The sequence below is a fragment of the Bidens hawaiensis genome, unplaced genomic scaffold (assembly GCF_021521415.1).
Source record: "Bidens hawaiensis isolate Kalapana, Puna unplaced genomic scaffold, B.hawaiensis_p1.1 tig00005637_1, whole genome shotgun sequence".
In the NCBI taxonomy this organism is placed as follows: Eukaryota; Viridiplantae; Streptophyta; class Magnoliopsida; order Asterales; family Asteraceae; genus Bidens; species Bidens hawaiensis.
Genome location: NW_027491366.1, coordinates 293759 through 314175, shown reverse-complemented (window position 1 = coordinate 314175; position 20417 = coordinate 293759). Strand labels below are relative to the sequence as shown.

The 20417-nt window shown below is 36.1% G+C and overlaps 1 pseudogene; it reads left to right on the top strand.

Annotated features, from left to right (window-relative positions):
- Positions 1-20210, top strand: part of LOC143630297 (putative methyltransferase PMT27) — a 94388-nt pseudogene extending 74178 nt beyond the window's left edge.
- The last annotated feature ends 207 nt before the right edge of the window (positions 20211-20417 follow it).

Here is a 20417-nt window from a genome sequence, read left to right as displayed (position 1 = left end):
GCGTCTACCACAATCAATCAACACACTCAGTATTAACCGAACTAGCAATTAACGACCACACGAAACAAATTCATGCAATAATCAACTACTCGGGGCTCATGAAACCTAAAATACATCTAATGGCAGCAAGGTTCATGGAATAATATCACAAATTATGAACTTTACAATAACTAAACAATCAAACACGAAATCAACAACCGAAAAGTGATAAATCAACCGTTAAACATCAAACCTAGGTGATTCTAACCAATCTAGCCAATCATAATCAATGAATGGTAGAAAATATATATATATAAGTGATGAACATGTTCATATAAATCTGATACAAAAGGTTTGAATGATTAAAACTCAAAAACGAACTTAAAATCGTTAAAACAATCAAAACCGACAACCAAAGGATAAAAGATAGAACCGTAAGCTTGTCCTTCTTGGTTTCTCCCTTAGAGCAGGTGTGATATGGCTGGAAACTTGAATAAAAATCATTCATAGGGTTTTACGGTTTAAAAATATATTTAAACACCTCCTTCCTAATATAAAATATGTCAAAACAAGCCCAGAAGGCCCACTAGAACACAAAATAGACGTTTTTATGATTTCTGGCTGTTCTTGGCAGCCTTGGGACATGTTGGAATCCACCACATGCTTCTTGAATGGTATGACCTGGTCGCGTAGCTCGGCCATGCCATTTTCTGACGTTTTTCGACTTCCAACTCGTTTATCTTCGTACGCGCGTACCGGCTTCATCTGCGCTCCGTTTTAGCTGATTCTTTCTCCATTTAACTCATTTTCTCGCTCTCTTCAACATTGGAATCTAAAATAATCACAAACATGTAATTTCATGCAAGAATAATAAATAATCGTTAACGGTTTACGCACAAAACAACACAAAAACGGGATAAAACGCTATGTGTTTTGCAACACATCAGATGATCTCCAAGCCTTCAAACTCTTCACTAGATCTTCAATATGAGTGTTAGTGGGTGTTTTTTTAAGTGAAAACTGGATAGAACTCTCTTCAAGATACACCAAATGAGTGCAACATGAGCCACTATTTATAGGCAATCTAGAGTGTAAAGAACGGCCCGTGCTTACGTGGGCACGCCCCAGTATTTTATTATGACATGTGCCAGTTTTATTTTGTCTTTTCTTGTAGACGACCATGACCCCATGGGCAAGGGGCACAGCCCCGTGCTTTTGTTCCCAGGTTTTGTATTTTCTTGTAGGTTTTTGTCTTTTCTGGTGTTCAGAAGCATGGGGGCGTGTTTCTTGTTTCTTCTTATGTTTTCTTCCGTTTTTCTTCGTCTTTTTTGCTTGTTTCTTTGTTTGGGGCTCGGTTTCACCTGAAATTACATTTTATTATAATAAGTAGCTTTATGTGCTATGTTATTTGATAGAAATTGCAGTTTTTAGAGATTATTTGATGCTAAAAAGATGTATATTTTTATGTACATCATTTATTTACAATATAATAATACATCAAAACTTGTGTATTGCTTACTCAAGTTTATGTTAATCAAACTCTATTTTTACGCATGTTACATGTTTGCTAGTTTAAGAATTGAATGTTTGAGAAGGCATTTAGTTATACTTTAGGCTGTTGAAGAAACAAACAATTTATTTGTATAATCTTTATTATTGACTTTGTGATGTATTTTGATTATATGAAATTAAATAATTAGTGATTGTCATTATTATTAATAGTGTCTTGGGAGCTATTGTGCAGTCAGTTGCGCCCCGGCGGGCCCGTCTTCGAGAATGCTAAAAATAAAATTTGGCCTCGTGCGAGACAAATTTTGGGCCTCCTCCTTATAATATAAACTCATCAAATATATATCAAAAAACCAAAATACGAATAAAACCATTATAAAATAAAGCTATGACATATTCCCTAAAATAAACAAAACAAAAGTAGTGTATCGAAAAGACGGAACTTAAGCGAATTTTGAGGCTCTCCTTGCGTTTTGGGAAGCAAAGCTCTCGATCAAGTCTTTATAGTCCATACTTTCTAATATGGCGCCTGAGAGGTATTTGTTATGGGAACGGGAGGCGCGATTTGTAGACAAAAACAAAATAATTCAACATTCAATATTACTAGCAAAAAACAAATAAAAACAAATAAAATAACTCATCTGCTCTGCTCAAGTGCTCATGAAATATAAAAAAGGCAACACAAAATATATCTCCAAAAGTTAATAGTAAAAAAAAAGATCTCCAAAGAGAACAACGAAGTCAGACAATCATCTTTGACTTCAATCATCTTCAAAAAACCACTTTTTGTCAAGCATAACAAAAAAAAACAATTTTGCAGGCAGTCAACAAAAAAATAACGATTTCACTATACGGTTGATGTGTGCTGTGTGTGGTAGTAAAATTATAACAAATGGATTGATTTGCTTTTGCACAAGATCGTGTTTTAAATTTACAAAAGTGATTTCTACAAAGACTAAACACACACAAAATAGGCAAGTGTACCTATCGTATATGTAGAATAGTATTGGTAAGAACCAAGTATCGATCCGTGGACACAAATGTTTCTAAAGATAAATCGTTGTTTTACTTTAATCGGAGGTTTTAATCATTTTGGGGTTAATGTTTTCGAACTTTTTATAAAATATAAATGCTTATATATATATATATAATATAGGTGACCAAGACAAGAGATTCTAAACAAGTATTTCAATTACGTGAAGGTTACCATCTAAGATCAAGAATCCACTCGATTTTAGCATTGATAATTAATATTCAAACATGTGGTAAACTTGTCGTAGCAATATATGATAGATAGCTCCTTAAGCCTTAAGTGAGCATCTTTGGCACTAGGGAGGTAACATGCGCATTTTAAAGTCGACCCTTTCCTAATATCATGTCACCTCCAAAATGTCAATTTAAGTTGGCAAGTAGTTTCGTAAAGTAGAAAGATTAGGATTGACTTCGATTTCTCAAATACCAATTCTAACAACTTCGGGTGGTTGTAGTTTAGTCACACAACCTCCCCTTGGTTGATTTAAGTAAGTTATACTTACACATTCCATTAACATATGATTTCTTTAACTAGCATGATATCCTAAGCAAAGCCATTTTCGAATTACCAAGACTTAGAGAAATACATCATAACTTATATCTCATCATTTCTAAGTACAATATAAGGATCCATGTTTCGATAATGTATCAAAGTATTTCTATCTTTCAAGAACATGAATCGATCATGAACGATTGCCAATAGAATTGACAACCACCAACTTTGAATTAGTGATTTAAGATGGTGAAATATTTCTCATCAAAAGATAATTGTAAGATAACCATGTACTATACTAGACTACACCACATGTTTTAAATAATCATCAAGTAAAACAAAGCTTCTTCATAGATTTTAGATGGTAAAAGGAGTTTAGCTCATAATGAGCATGATGAAAAACATTAAGATGAATGATGATAACAAATACATGATTAGACTTGGAACAATCTAACCAAATGTAGATGAATCTTCCTTCTTAATGATGATGATGATGATGGTTGATGGTGATGACCTCCAAGCCTTCAAACGCATCACTAAATCTTCTATGTGAGTGTTAGTGTGTGTTTTTATAAGAGAAAACCGGATAGAATTCTTTTCAAGGCACACTTCTCAAATGACACAAGAGCCTCTATTTATAGGATGTCTGGAGATAGAAGCACGGCCCCGTGCTTTATCAAACACGGCCTCGTGTCTATGTGTCCCAGTTGCATGTTGTCAGATCGTACATGATGACTCACCACAGCCCCGTGCTTCCTGAGGCACAGCCCTCGTGCATTTTTATGACATGTGTTAATTTTATTTTTTCGTTTCTGAAAGGTGACCATGGCCCCGTGGTTGAGAGGCACGGTCCCGTGCTTTTATTCCCAGTTTTTTGTCTTTTCTTGTAGATTTTTGTCTTTTCTGGTGTTCAGAAGCATGGGGGCGTGTTTCTTGAGGCATGGGGGCGTGTTTCTTTGTTTTTCTTATGTTTTCTTCTGTTTTTCTTCGTCTTTTTGCTTGTTTCTTCGTTTGGGGCTTGGTTTCACCTGAAATTACATTTTATTATGATAAGTAGCCTTTTATGCTATGTTATTTGATAGAAATTGCAGTTTTTAGAGATTATTTGATGCCGAAAAGATGTATAATTTTATGTACATCAATGGTCTATACCTAAAATCCAATTATCCAAATTCTTTGCAAGTGTTGGAACCCGGTGTATCAATCTATACCTATAACAGATCTCGGATCTGTGTTAATACAATTAATACCTTAATTGATAGATCTAGCTCATAATTAACTGTAATTCAGTGTTATAGGTGTGTATATGTATATGTATTATAAATAGTAGTTGGTAAAATATTAAGATTGAAGATCGAGGGAGTATTTGGACAGCAATTCGATAATTAACTCTCAAAAAACCTTTACTTAAGAGTGAACAGGGTTCACTATAAATAGAAGACAGGTCTGGTTCGCTAACATCCCCTAGCGAACCAGAACCTACTTCGTTACATACAATAAATAAGCGAAACACCCCCTGATTCGTTAACATCTCCTAACAAATCAAGAGGGAATAAGGTTAAGTCTTAGTTCGCTAACATCCCCTAGCGAACTAGACTGTATACATAACGAACTAGATAATACTTAAACAAATTATTACATTAAATATTAAACAAAAATGTTAACGATAATTACAAAGACTCAAGACCGCAAAACCGTGCACTAACAGACACCCCCTCGTCTTGAGCTCTTTGTCTTTAAGTTACTTGAAGCGCTTGGACCGCCAGTCTCTGCAACTATGAATTCCATTTTCATAACAGACACGCATAACGCGTTGGAATTGCATAGCCAGGTCGTAATTTTCACGGTGCTCAATCAAAATCTGCTTCTTGTATAGCACATCATTGTCTGTTTCGGATAAATTAACCAACCACATCGGGTTCAGTCTCCAAAGCATTTAATTGATCATCATTCAGCCCAAGCAGTATAAAAATCTGCTCTCGTGTCAGAGACCTGTCGACAAACTCACCTTCCTCTATCTCATCCTTATTCACCATGCTTCTAATCACCCCCGATCCATCCATAAATATTACCGTGTCGGCTTCAATCATCTCTATTGGTTTAGCAGCCGAATAATCACGATACACAATAATCTGTTTCTCTGAATCGTCAACATAACTCGTACCCGCACCAGACGCAGGGTCTTGAGCTTGTTTAGTCTCACCACCAGCACCATTCTCATCATCATCAGAATCTTCCTCATTATTCTTGATCTTTTTCAAAGCATCATCTTTGCAAGTTAATTGAAGAATCATATCCTCTTGCTCTTTAATCTTCACCCCCTGAGACTCAACAATCTCACATAGGACCTTTGTTTCCTTTTGACAGAAAGAAACATAGCTGACTAGTTTCTTCTGATTCTCCATGAGACGTTCTTGATTTAACCGATCAGCATTCATCTGGTTCTCATATAAATGGAGAAGATTTAAAAGCATTTCTGTATGTCGATGTGGTGGCATAGCATACAAGGATGGATGAATTGGTTGGATTGGACCTTGAGGCCTTGTAATTCTCATAAATGAGAGATCACTATGAGGAGGAGGAGGCCTCACAGGTATGGTTGGAGGAGTTGTAGCCACAGTAGCAGTTGGCAATGGTATTTCAGTTAATGTTGACTGAGGTATCATGCCCAATTGCTCATAACGACGTCAAAGTCATTGCCGGAGTGCTAGTTGCAATTGGCACTACCGGGCTTTGAATCGTTGTTTGACGAAGTGTAGGCACACCAATAATTACACCAGCCCCAGCAAACACACGTCTCTTCTTAGATGGCTCACCAGTTGCCACAGCTTTCCCTTTTCTTTTTCTTTCTAATTGAGCCTTAATGGTGGCGGCTAATGCAACATCAATTGCATCTTGTTGTTCTTTAAGAGCGGCATCACCAGCACCACCATTTCCACCATCATTCCCATCACCACCATCATTTCCATCATCACCATCGTTCCCACCTTCTCATTCCTCACGCTCGGAATCTGAATCATCATGAATCCAGCGATCCTCGGAAGGACATACATAATTAGGATCAACAATATGACCAATCATTCGTTTATCCGCTGGCCTTGCCTTTCGATAGATAGCCATTCTACGTACTGTGTCGGCCGTCATATGTTCCATATAAAGCTTATCATTCACCAAGGTTTGATCAATTGCTAGATTTGGTATCAAGTCTTGAATAATCAGCTGCAAAAACCGAGGATACATTAAAAACTTCTTCTTCTGGTCCGTCTGCTGAACTTGTTCTGCCAAATGATCGAATACAAGTTCAGAGTTGTTGAATGGCTTGTTGAGGATTAAAGCCACAAAGGCTGATTGCAAACTGAGTCGACATTCATCAAAGCCACCCCGACGGCCACTCATACAGTGAATAAGAACATGGAGAAGATATTTGTATGGTGGACACAATCCATTCTTGTCCAGCATAGATTTATGAACGTCTCCACCATAACGTACACGAGTAAAAAAACCCCGACCTATTGAATTCACTCGGGTTATCGTTAGTATCAGCAAATCGAAGCACACGACGAATTACGTCAACATCAATTGTAATTGGAGTGTCATTGATCGTGGCTCGAATATGCTTCTCTTCCTCCACATACGCAGCAGTATCCCAAAACTGCCTGACGATACTTAGATATACCATAGGTCGAGCAGTGATGGCGTAATGTATCGCTGATCGTCTTAGAAAGGCCAACATATCTCCAAATGTAGCTATATCAGCAATGTCTGAGGCAACATAGGCACAGATGTTGTGCTTTTTGTCAGATGGTAATAAAATAACATCAGCATGCTGCTCCTGAGGAGGTTTCTCTTGTGGTGGTTGTTCTTGAGGTGGTTGATCTTGTGGAGGTTGTTCTGGTGGTGGTTGTTCGTGTTGCCCTTGATCGGCAATTTGTGGATCTTGATGTACTTGATCAGCCATGTTTACTGTATAAGTATAAACAAATATGAGAAGATTTAAAATGTATTCAATATATGTCAACTTATTTATAAGTAGTGTATTCATTGTCAATCACTATATGTATTTAAGTTATTTACGGGTTTAGATGATTGAAATACTTTATAAAATTTATATATGAATTTTAAAATTAATTACATAATTAAGATTGAATTAGGCCATAACTATCGTTGCATCATCAAGATAATGAGCTTGTTAAACTCGCAATCACACTCGTAAGCCTACGGTGATGAGATTGAGACTCAAAACCTAGGTATACTGAGGTTAAACGAACCAAACATAAACACCGAGAGCATGAATACATAATTAACCCAGCAAACGATAATCAAATGTCGATTAAAGTCCACCAAGGGTATCGAAATAGCATTCCGATCACATTAAGTCATAAATAATCAAGTTCACCATAACAAATCATAAATCAAATGGGTTTATACACTCGGAAAACCCTTAAACACAAAAGCTCATAATTTAACCATAAATACACAATCATTTTTGACGAAAAACATATAACCGTGTTCATCTATACCTGAGAAACCCAAATACATCTTAGAAATATCGAAATGTGAATGTTGAGATTTCAAAGAAAATTTGAATAGGGTGTCCTTAGGGTGAAGGAAGAAGACGAACAGTGAAGAACTGTTCGTGTTTCTTGTCTTTTATAACCTTACACGCAACCCGAGGTACAACGTGTACGAATTAGGCAATTCGTTTGAATTAAAGTTAACGAATTAGCTCATTCGCTAGTCCAGTTCTATACATTAAGGTAGCGAATCAATACATAATTTGTTACATTCTCGTAGCAAATTAAGACATGATTCGTGGCATAATTCGTTAAATATGTATAACGAAGGGATGATTCGTTACAGAGTGTGGAAGCGAATTAGGTGAGCGAACTAGAAACCAGTTCGCTAAAGAATCACCTAGTTCGTTATCCATAATTAACGACTTAGTGTTAACAAATTATACCCTTTATTTAATTTTAAATTAAATAATTAAATGAATTAAATAAATAAAATAAATAATTCTGAATTATCGGAACCTTTTTATCTCGAAAATTGAATACTTTAAAAACGTTTCATTTTTACGAAACATAACTTAAAATAATATATAAAGAGAGAAAGATAAAATCTTTTTGGTATTTTGTAAAAAATTTAAAGAATGTATGTACAAAGAAATATCCGAACATTTAAAAATTGAACAATATTTTTGTGTTTTTCTATGATTTTAATAAAAACAATACATTTTTTTTTTGTGTTTTTGTTGAGTTTGAGAAGAGAATCATATTGACCAAATTGCCCTTCCATCTCAGTTTTATATTTCAGCGATATTATGACTGGCATTAAGTCAGTCATTGGTATTGTTGTCCACTTAAATATAATAACAAATTTTCAAGTGTTTTTGTGATATGATTAATTGGTTCAATTATAGCACAGAATATCAGAAACTATTAGCCTCTAATCTCGGTTCAAGCTTAATTTGATTTTTGCCAAAACACCCCAACTTGACTTAAACCATGATAATGTTGATCAAAATTTTTGATACCAATTGAGAAATTTTGAGCAATGCATCAAGTTTCCTTTACTATGAGTGAGTATGAACGAGTCCATCTGTTGGCTTACATACATTGTATCCCCTGGGGTCCGTTTCTTAATGGTATTAAGATGCACGCAAGGGAGGAACAAATGTATGACTAACAACGGGTTTTGATCAAGTCAGTAATTTGGATTTGTACGAGGTACAACAGTGATCAAGTTTAATGACTTTGGGTTTGCTCTAAAAGCGAGTGAAATATTCATGCATATGAATACCCAGATGATTAAGCCGCATAAAGACTCCCAGTGTCCAGAATCCTAACGCTTGTTATTTGCTTTATTATATTTTTGGTGATCAACAACTATAAGGCTTGAGTATGTCTGGTTATTACATTTCTGACATCCTTAACGAGACTTTTGCTAGAGACTAACACCCCTTTCAATTTGGCGTTTCTTTATGTTTATATCACATACTTTACTCTACTTGGTTGTTTTTAAGACCTACCAATGCACCAATGCAATTAAGCACACAATCTTTTAAGCTTACTTCTTGCTGGACTTGGGGTCAAGATAATCAGTGTACTATCATTTTCTCTTTTTGCTTCAAAAAAAATGAGGAGCAAACAAAAATAAAGAAAATAAAGATAAATTTAATCACCCCAGATAACTTAAGTCTATAAATAAATGGTTGTTCTATCAATCCAACAAGTGAATAATAGGACCAAGACATGCAAGAATGCTTCACAAACTTAAATAACCGACATAATTTTCAGCGATAAAATAATCTAAAAACGCATAACGAACGCCCCAACTATTTTCCATTATCAGGTAAATGGCTAACCTGAACATTTACAAGTAAATATCAGAACCAAACATATACACGTACATGTTCGTCAAATGTAGATAATTCACATAATTTTCAGCAAACGCATGCAAAAATCTTTTTGGATTTTCTCTATACAAACTTTAAAAACACAATATTTTTGTCTTTTTCAATATTCTTATAAACAAAATAAACTTCACATTCTTTTTAGATTTTTGGATTTTTCTGTACAAACTGAAAAGTACATTCTTTTTGTATTTTCAGATTTTAAAATGTTTTTGGTTTTTCAAGAAATATTTTAAAGGAAAATATTAAAGAAATAACAGTATTTCACCCCCTAAAACCAAAACAAATTTTAAAAGAAAAATTAACAGAAAATAAAGATAGTCATCCTTGTTTAAGTATATCAGCGAGGGTCTTCAATCCGTTTAAACCAAGCAAATATTTAAAACGTGTTTTGTCAAAAGCTTTGGTAAACAGATCGGCTTTCTGAAAGTCAGTATGTACTTTCTCAAGGTCAATCAACTTCTTCTCAAAGCAATCCCGTATAAAGTGATATCGAATTTCGATATGTTTTGTTTTCGATGTTGTACGAGATTCTTTGTGATAGAAATTGCAGCAGAATTATCAATCAGAATAGGAGTAGTAAGAAACTTCAAACCGTAGTCGCGGAGATGTTGTTGTATCCACAAAACCTGGGAACAGCAACTCGAGGCTGCAACATACTCAGCTTCGGCGGTTGAAGTGGAGACCGTTGTCTGCTTCTTACACTGCCAGGAAACAAGCCGGTTTCCTAAAAATTGACATCCTGCAGTCGTTGATTTGAAGTTGATCTTGCAACCTCCATAGTCCGAGTCTGAATAAGCAGTAAGATCGAAAGTATCATCCTTGGGGTACCACAACCCGATGTCTGGATTTCCCCTCAAATACTGAAGAATTCTCTTGACTGCAGCTAGGTGAGCCACTCGTGGACTTGCTTGATACCTAGCACAAAGACAAACAGCAAACATAATATCAGGGCAAGAAGCCGTTAGATACATTAAAGATCCGATCATGGCACGATAGAGGGTTGGATCAACGGTATCCTCCAATTCATCCGGTGATAAATTGTGACCCACGAGGAGAGGAGTACAAGGGATTTTTCCGGCAGAAATCTTGAATCGGCTCAAAACGTCGTTCACATACTTAGTCTGGTGAATGAAGATTCCGTTAGCAGACTGGTGAACCTCCAGCCCTAAAAAGAAATTCATCTCACCCATCGAACTCATCTCGAACTTTGTTTGCATGGACTTCTCGAACTCCTTACACAATGTGTCGTTTGTAGACCCAAAAATAATATCATCAACATAAATTTGGACTAGGAGAAGATCATCACCAATAGTTTTATGAAATAGAGTGCAGTCGACAGTCCCTCGTTTGAAGCCAGTATCAGTCAGATGGTCGGCAAGAGTGCCATACCAAGCTCTCGGGGCTTGATGTAGACCATACAGGGCCTTGTTTAATCGGTAAACACGGTCCGGATACTCAGGATCTTCAAAACCAGGTGGTTGTTGGACAAACACCTCTTCGTGTAGTTCACCGTTGAGAAAAGCACTCTTAACATCCATTTGGTAGACCTTGATATTCTTATAAGCTGCATATGCCAGGAAGATTCGAATCGAATCTAATCTTGCAACTGGAGCATATACCTCTGTGTAATCAATACCCTCCTGCTGATGAAACCCTTGCACCACTAGACGTGCCTTGTTTCTGACAATCACACCTCGATCTTCTTTCTTACACTTATATACCCACTTAGTCGGAATCGCTTTCTTGACTTTAGCAGGCTTGTCTATTAAATCCCAAACACCCAAACGTGCAAATTGTTGTAATTCCTCTTGCATAGCTTCTACCCAAGAAGGATCTTCAAGTGCCTTACGAGCTGTCGTTGGCTCAACTTGAGATAGAAAGCAAGTGAATTTAGCAAGATTTACAATTCCCGATGAATGTAAATCAGTATAAGCACACAATATGTTATTATCACTTGACGAAGCAACTTGATGACGTGTACGTACGCCCACATCAAGTTCTCCAATGATGTTTTCCTGTGGATGATAGCCATAAATCCGAAGTGTGGTATTCTCGGGAACAACAACATTATCAAATAAGTTAGTGTAATGTTCACCAAGTTCAGGAGATGAAACATTATCACTGTCAATGTTAATAACTTGATCGTCAACTTGATCATCATCAGAAGAAGTGGAAACATTATCGATAGCCACTGGAGAAGCAACTTGAGGTTCCTCAGTTGGAGCATCAGGTTGAGCTGCAACATCATTAGAACTTGAAAATCGTGGAATTGCCAAATGATCTTCAAAGTATGCTCGAACCAGGTCTTCGTCAATGTGTTCAGTTGATGGAGTAAATGAATTAAATAAACTATCGTAGTCAAACATCCAATCGGGACCTTTCCCTTGAGGAGGAGTTGTGTACTTTTGACAGTCCACATGGTACCACTCTTCAACACAACCGGATGTAAAGTTAAATACCCTTTTCTTTGGAGATGCATATCCCAAGAAATACCCTTCGATAGCTTGTTCTTCAAATTTACCCGCATCCTTCTTCAACATAGTACAAGGACACCCAAAAGGTTCCAGATACTTTAAATTAGGTTTTCGATTATTCAATAACTCATAGCTTGTCTTTTTGAGTCTTTTAACTGTTAGAACCCGATTAAGAGTATAGCAAACTGTATTCACCGCCTCATTCCAGAATTGGACGGGAAGCTTAGAATCAACGAGCATTGTACGTGCAGCTTCAATCAAGGTTCGATTCTTTCGTTCGGCAACACCATTTTGTTGAGGTACATAAGGTGCATTGTATTCTCGATGAATTCCTTTTTGAACACAAAAGAAATCCAATACAGTGTTTTTGAATTCTGTACCATTATCACTTCGGATTCTCCTCATCCTTTGTTTGTATAGTGATTCGATCTTGGTGATAAGGTTTTGTACCAAAACCGGTGTTTGATCTTTCGAACTCATAAATAACACCCATGAGTATCTCGAATAGTCATCAGTCACCACAAGACAATACCAATCCCCAGAAATACTCGCACGATTCACAGGACCAAACAAATCCATATGAAGTCGTTCTAGAGGAGTATTAATGGAATTCAATAATTTAGAAGGATGTGTCTTCTTCTTCTTCTGCTTGCCCTTTTTACATGCAACGCAGTGATCGGATAATTTAAAATTCTTCAACGAGACACCTTCCACTAAATCATTAGTCATCAAATAATTCATCTTTCTCACATGTATGTGACCCATTCTACGATGCCATAGAATCGAGTCTTTCTCGGTTGCCTTCGAGACAAAACATGTTTCGATCGATGTGGATATCTTAAAGCTCATGTTCAAGACATAAATATCATTAGATCGTGGTGATCGCATGACAACCATGTCCTCGGGAATAACATAACCCGGTTTCAAGATAAGACATTCCTTGTCAGTGAATATCGTTGTGTACTTTTTATCACAAATCTGCGATACACTTAATAAGTTATGATCTACTTTATCACAATAATTTACTTTCTCAAACGTGATGTGACCATTTGAAACTTCACCCTCTTGTGTGATCATGCCCCCAGAATTCCCAGCAAATGCCACATAACCCCCTTGAATATTCCTCACGTTGGTTAATAGGTCGAGATTCCCAGTGATATGATGAGAACATCCACTATCCATTATCCAGTTTTCACCAGACACGGTCCTGGATGAACCCTACACACAAAATAAAGATGATTAGTTCAAAAAGGCAGTCCAGGCCTCAGTCTTGGGCACCTTTTAGTTTTCTCTTTGATCATTAACTTTAACAGAGTTCAAATGTTGTTCAGCCACTTGTGAATAAGTTATTGGCTTTCTAGACTTTCGTCTTAAGTAAGCTGCTTGAACAATGTTTGAATTCGTGTTCCTACAAATTGGCTCATGCGGAACAAACTTTGGTTTAACCTGACCATGTGTCTCATTAACATGAATAACTTTCCGTGGATTCACATTAGAGAACATAATATGAGTGTCATCAGTATACGACACAGGTCGTTTCAGAATCTCCTTTACCAGTGGAATTGGTTTAGAGTTGTCCTTGATAAAAGGATGAAGATTCTGATAGCTCTTCTGATTACAATCCCTCACAACATGACCAAGTTGACCGCAAAGAAAACAGCTTCGCATGTCTACACGATGTTGTTGTGAATTAGTTGGAATGAATGATGCAGAAGTTTGATGATGACTCACATTCTTGGTCATGCTCTTAGCAAACTCATCAGTTAATTCAGATTTCTTTTTCAAGTAAAAATCCAAATTAGAACAATTTGAAAAACTTTTCAATGTGTCTGTCCCAGTTGACTTCACAAAGTTGATTTTCTTAGCTTGTTGTAAAACATGCTTTGCCTTAGTCAATGGGTCAGATGGTACTGATGTTTTCGCTTGAGCATATCGACGTTCAAGATCTTAAATCTGTGACGTTTTATTGATAAAGACACTCTCAATAAGTTCAGGTTTAATGATGCTTATTGGAATATCTTTTTCTGTGAACATCGTGTCCATTCCTTTTAATTTAAAAACTCTAACATGTGAAGGTTTAGAACTAGGAGGATTAACAAACTGCCTTTAGTCCTCATCAGAAATCTTAGGTTTATCTGACTTCTTTGCCTTTACTGGTTTAGTTTTTACCGGTTCTTCCTTTTTCATGTGAGACTTGAATGAACCATACACGGCTTCCTCAAATTCTTGAGGTTCGCAAAGAATATGATTAGAACTAGGGATGTTCTTATTCTTGTGTATTATCTCAGGTTCAAACACGTCCTCGATAATCACCTTGTCATCATTCTCAACAAAGACCTTTTCACTTTGAACATGAGGTTTTTGAGGAGCAACCTGGGTCTTAACAGTTTCTGTTTTAACTGATTTTTCTGGGTTAACTGACTTAGATTTCTCAGAAATCACAGTTTCTTTCTCAATCAAATCCTCTTCTTTTCCAGCAAAAGGATTAATTTTGTAATCATTGTGAAATGGAGGTGGAATTTCAACAAAACCAATGCCTTTCTTAGAATCCTTTTGTTTACCAGATACTTCAATAATTTCATTCAACAGATAAGAAGAATTTCTAAACTTTCCCAGTTTGTTCTTCAACTCAAGAACCTCATTCTCAAGCTCAGTTATCTTTGAACGATGTTTCAGAATTTCTTGAAACTTTTGGTCATTAATTGTCATTTTCACAGATAACTCAGCTTTGAGATCGTGGTTACTTATCGACAATGCTTCAATCTTTTCTCGAGATCTCATTTGAGATTCAAGAGTTTGTCGATAAGTATCCTTTAGAGAAGCAATTTCTCTTACCAAATTATCATTTTGATTTTTCAAAGCTTCTAAATTAGGTTTATTAGATTCACAATCAACACATGATACTTTAACTGATGAAGTAGCAGAGATAGAATGACTAACCTCATTGATTTTGGCCATGCAAGCAAATACTGTTGGAGGTTTGTCGCAAAAGTCGTCAAAATCAGATTCAGAATCATTATCAGAAGACATCTCACTCCCACTTGTATCTTGACAGTCTTTATGTAATCCAAACATAGCCAGATTTGCTTGTGAATCATTACATAGTAACCGTTGTGACCAGTCATTACCATCTGCTAACATTGCTTGTGTTGTAGAAGAAGAAGGTTTCTTTTCAGCATCACCACCTCGAGGTGTAGAAGAATTTTAACCACGAGAACCAGTGTATTCTTTCTTTGGCTTGTCACATTCCTTTGCGAAATGTCCAAATTCTTGACAATTATAGCATTTTACTTTCAATTTATCAAAACCTAACTTCTTGTTTAAAGCTGGAAGATCTTTTCCAGTTCTCTGCATGAATCTTTTAACTTTACGGACAATCATAGCCATGTTTCATTTTAAATCCATGATTTCCAAATCATCAGGATATATCTGATCATAATCCTCATCAGTTAAATCACTTGTTGCAATCTTACTACTTACCAAGTTTTCATATGAAGACATGAAAGCTGTCAGAAAAGCAAAGTTTTGCTCAGCTTCCTTCATATTAACACTAGGTGTTGAAGCAAATGGATTAGTAGTAGTTGAACTCCCAGAGCCACCAGACAATCCAGAATTACCAGCAGAATAGAAACAAACTTTTGGATCATTGAACATAGTTGATTCTTTTTCACTTGCCACTTGAGTAAGAAAAGCATTGATTGGAGAGATCGTTGAACTAAGAGGCATACTTCCACCATAGAAAGCTGGATCTTGATTTTCCTTGGAAGATTTTTGACACTTAAGATCATATTCTCTAGCTTCGATCTTTTGTAAAAATTCAAGTGCAGTCAAGTCTTCGTTCAAGAAGTAGTCATTCTCTTTCAAAACCATGAGAAATGTTGAACAAGAACTTGGAAGCACACTCTTAATAGTGTCAATTTTATCTGTTTCAGAAACTTCCAATTTCAACTTGTCCATTTCAGCAATTAAATGAATAAACCTTGTAATCATCTCTTCAACTGTTTCTCCCTTCAATAAATTAAAGTTTCGAAACTGAAACTTGAGCATCACTTTCTTACTCTCAGCTGTGTTCCCCATACTTCTCATACGTAGATGTTGAAATAAAGAAGCACATCTCTTGATACTACCCACTTGATGAAAAATATTTTCTGGCAATGCCATAGTAAGAGTGGAATAGGCTTTTATCTCGATTTCTAAAGCTTTCTTCTCTTCTTGTGAGTATTGAGAAACAACTTTAGGAGTATACCCAATAGTATCATCACCAATCATTGGTGCTACATAAACTTCATCGAGACAATATGAGCAATCAGGGTGAACAGACCCTAAATGAGCACGAAACCGAGGTTCCCACTTGGCAAAGTCACTAAACTTCATCAATCTAGGACATTTAGAATGTGAACCAATCTCAGTATCAAGTTGCAATATTTGTTGCATCAACATGTTTTGAGATGCCAATGCATACATACCAGCCATTTTTGACAAGTTGCAAAAGTTCAAAAGATTTAACGAATCAAAACAGTGAAAAAGATTAACAAACTGTAAACAGTTGTAGCGAACTGTGAACAGAAGATTAGCGAATCAAATCTTAACGAAGCTAAGATTGATCAGATGACGAATTAAATGACGAATTAGATTGATATGTTAACGAATCAACCCAACGAATCAAGTTATCAACGAATCAAATAGTCAACACAAGTCAAACTGATGAATTGACTTAACGAATGGATTAGCGAATTGCAAGGTGTAACTTAACGAATCAGAATAAGAATAATAACGAACCACTAAGAAAATCTTAGCGAACTAGGTCACGAACCCGCTATAGTGATTAAAGAATCACACTTGGAGCGAATCAGTTTGTTACAACGGTTTGTAACAAACTTTGATACCTTATGCCACGTGGCAAAGGTTGTTGTGACACAAATCCCAATGTGGACACGTATTAAACGAATCTGTTTAACCAATTAGCGAATCAGAAGATACGAATTGACAATTAACACGAATTGACAAACGAATCACTTGAAATATATAACGAATCAACAGAATTGATGAACGAATCAAAAGAAACAAGATAGCGAATCACCATACAGATGATAACGAATCAAGTTCATAGTTGAATCTTCAAATCTTCAATGAGAAATTTCCAGAAATCTGGAAAAGAATGAATACTAACCCAGAAACTTTAGATCCGTAATACTATCTCGATTCTAGACCAAATCACACCAATAAACTCTCAAATTACTCAGAATTCGATCACGAATCCAATACACCAAACCTCATAACCAATTATTACCAATATCAGTCCAATTTCACCAAAAACTTAAACCCTGTTTCGGACTTAAACCAAAACCAATATCGAATCACCTCAAAACCAAAATCAAACCTCAATTCCGATTAACCAAACCTTTCCAATGCCTTAACCAACTCAAATCCAATCCAAATTAACCATAACTCAAACCAGAAATATCTTAATTGATCCAAATTCACTAAACAAAACACTAACAAACCAATATCCCAAATAAACACCAAATCAAGTGTAATTGAGCAACCAACAGCTCTGATACCACTTGTTGGAACCCGGTGTATCAATCTATAACTATAACAGATCTCGGATCTGTGTTAATACAATTAATACCTTAATTGATAGATCTAGCTCATAATTAACTGTAATTCAGTGTTATAGGTGTGTATATGTATATGTATTATCAATAGTAGTTGGTATAATATTAAGATTGAAGATCGAGAGAGTATTTGGACAGCAATTCGATAATTAACTCTCAAAAAAACTTTACTTAAGAGTGAACAGGGTTCACTATAAATAGAAGACAGGTCTGGTTCGCTAACATCCCCTAGCGAACCAGAACCTACTTCGTTACATACAATAAATAAGCGAAACACCCCCTGATTCGTTAACATCTACTAACGAATCAGGAGGGAATAAGGTTAAGTCTTAGTTCGCTAACATCCCCTAGCGAACTAGATTGTATACATAACGAACTAGATACTACTAAAACAATTACATTAAATATTAAACAAAAACGTTAACGATAATTACAAAGACTCAAGACGCAAAACCGTGTACTAACAGCAAGCATAAAACTCATCGACTAACAAAATGTAATAAAAATCATAGTATCATAAATTCGATTCCCGATTTCCAGTGGCCTAATCTCCAGTCAATGATAGAATTCTCGTTCAGCCGCCTGCGTAGTTTTCATGGTAGTTTTTATAACTTTATTGGGCTCTGGATATCAAACAATACTTGATAAAATTTAAAACCTTTGGCCCTCTGAAAATTTGAGCCTCGCGCAATTGCACTGGTTGCACGGCCCAAAAACCGACTCTGCGCCCCAGCATATTCCGCCGTAGATTGGGGTGTGACACATAGCAGAGATAAGGTATAGTTTTAGTAAAATATCATAATATGTTGATACTTAATATCATACATATTTGGTGTTTATATGCAAATATAAAGACGTAAATGCAGATATGGTTCCATAATGTACCACACAAATCATTAGCAAATGTAAAGGGTCACCAAAATTGGGTCAAATTAACCGGAGAATTTCTTACTTTCCCGGGAGGTGGAACTCAGTTTATACACGGTGCTCTGCATTATATTGACATGCTACAACAGGTAATAAGTTGATCAAATTAATTAAGTTATTTAAGTAGTTATAAAGTATGAATACTTCGTGACGCTTTTATTTAACGCAGGCAGTGCCGGAGATTGAATGGGGAAAGCATACTAGGGTAGTTTTGGATGTAGGGTGTGGTGTAGCAAGTTTTGGAGGCTACCTATTTGACAAAAATACCCTTGCTATGTCTTTTACGCTTAATGATGAACACGAATCTCAAATTCAATTTGCACTAGAAAGAGGAATACCTGCTATTTCTGTTGTTATAGACACTCGTCGACTATCGTTTCCAAGCAACGTTTATGATCTTATACATAGTGCTCGGTGTAGAGTACCCTGGCATAAAGAAGGTTTATATATGAACTTTTTTCTTTATTTCATGAAAAATTATTAGCTTTAAAACCTGAAATACCATATGAATTTATGAACCATGAGTAAATATTCTTTCTCTAATGGTGGAAAGCTTCTTCTGGAAGTTAATCGTCTGCTTCGTCCGAGAGGTTATTTTGTTTGGTCAGCAACGCCTGTGTACCGAAAAGATGGAGAGGATGCAAAAATATGGGAAGGTATTGTTAAATAATAACCATGATTAATAAAGTTAAATTAACTTTAGCTAAAATAAAATAAAAAAAATTACACTCAGAAATGTCGGCTTTAAGGATTGCATTGTGTTGGGAGCTTGTTACTATCACTAAAGATGAACTCAATGAAGTCGATGCAGCCATATACCGAAAACCTGAATCAAATAAATGCTACAGTGGAAGAAAAGTACAAGAACCACCAATGTGTAAACCTGATGATGACCCAAATGCTGCATGATAAAAAAATTTTTAAAAATATCAATTTTAACTTTTAAAAAATAGACCCAAATGCTTTGGGGTTTTTTTGGCAGGTACATACCTCTACAGGCGTGTATGCACAACAACCCAATCGGAGACATAGAGAGAGGTTCAAGATGGCCCGAAGACTGGCCCATTAGGGTCCAAACACCGCCATATTGGTTAACCAACTCTCAAATGGGAATTTATGGAAAACCATTTCCAGATGATTTTAAAGCAGATTATGATCATTGGAAACAGATTGTTACCAAATCATATATGAAGGATTTACGGTTAAACTGGGCCAATGTTAGAAATGTTATGGACATGAGAGCTGTTTATGGTGGGTAAGTGCGAAGTCAAACATTCGTCTACGTTTAGTGTTAACTATTAACTATTAAGACACAATTTGAAATAATCTTACGAATGTTGACCCGTTGTTAATTAACAGGTTTGCTGCAGCGTTGAAGGATTTAAAACTATGGGTGATGAATGTAGTGAGCACAAGTTCTCCCGACACGCTGCCCACTAATATTTGAGAGGGGTCTTTTTGGAATTTAACATGATTGGTGTGAATCTTTTAGCACATACCCTCGAACGTATGATCTGCTTCATGCAGATCGTCTGTTTTCCATGCTGGCAAAAAGGTGCAAAATCGCACCTGTCGTCGTTGAAATGGATAGAATTTTGAGGCCAGGCGGACAACTGATCATTCGAGATGATTCCAGTACGATAATGGAAGTTGAAGAATTGTTAAAGTCACTACATTGGGATATCCTTGCTAAAAAGCGAGGAATATTAAGTGCCCGAAAGTCAACATGGAGGCCGGATGTTTATGTGATAGCTTCGTAGTCGAATAGATGATTTTAAATTTTGAGATCATGCAATCTTGAAATGTGAGGTAAAACACATGAATAAGAAAATACCGACAGGTTCACTTCTTATTCAGTTTGTAGCTAGTAGATCTTGCAGCATACCATTCTGAACAACTTAAATTATTTACATAACATAAAGAAACATTAGTAAGAGTAATCAAATAACATAACCAGAAAATAGGAG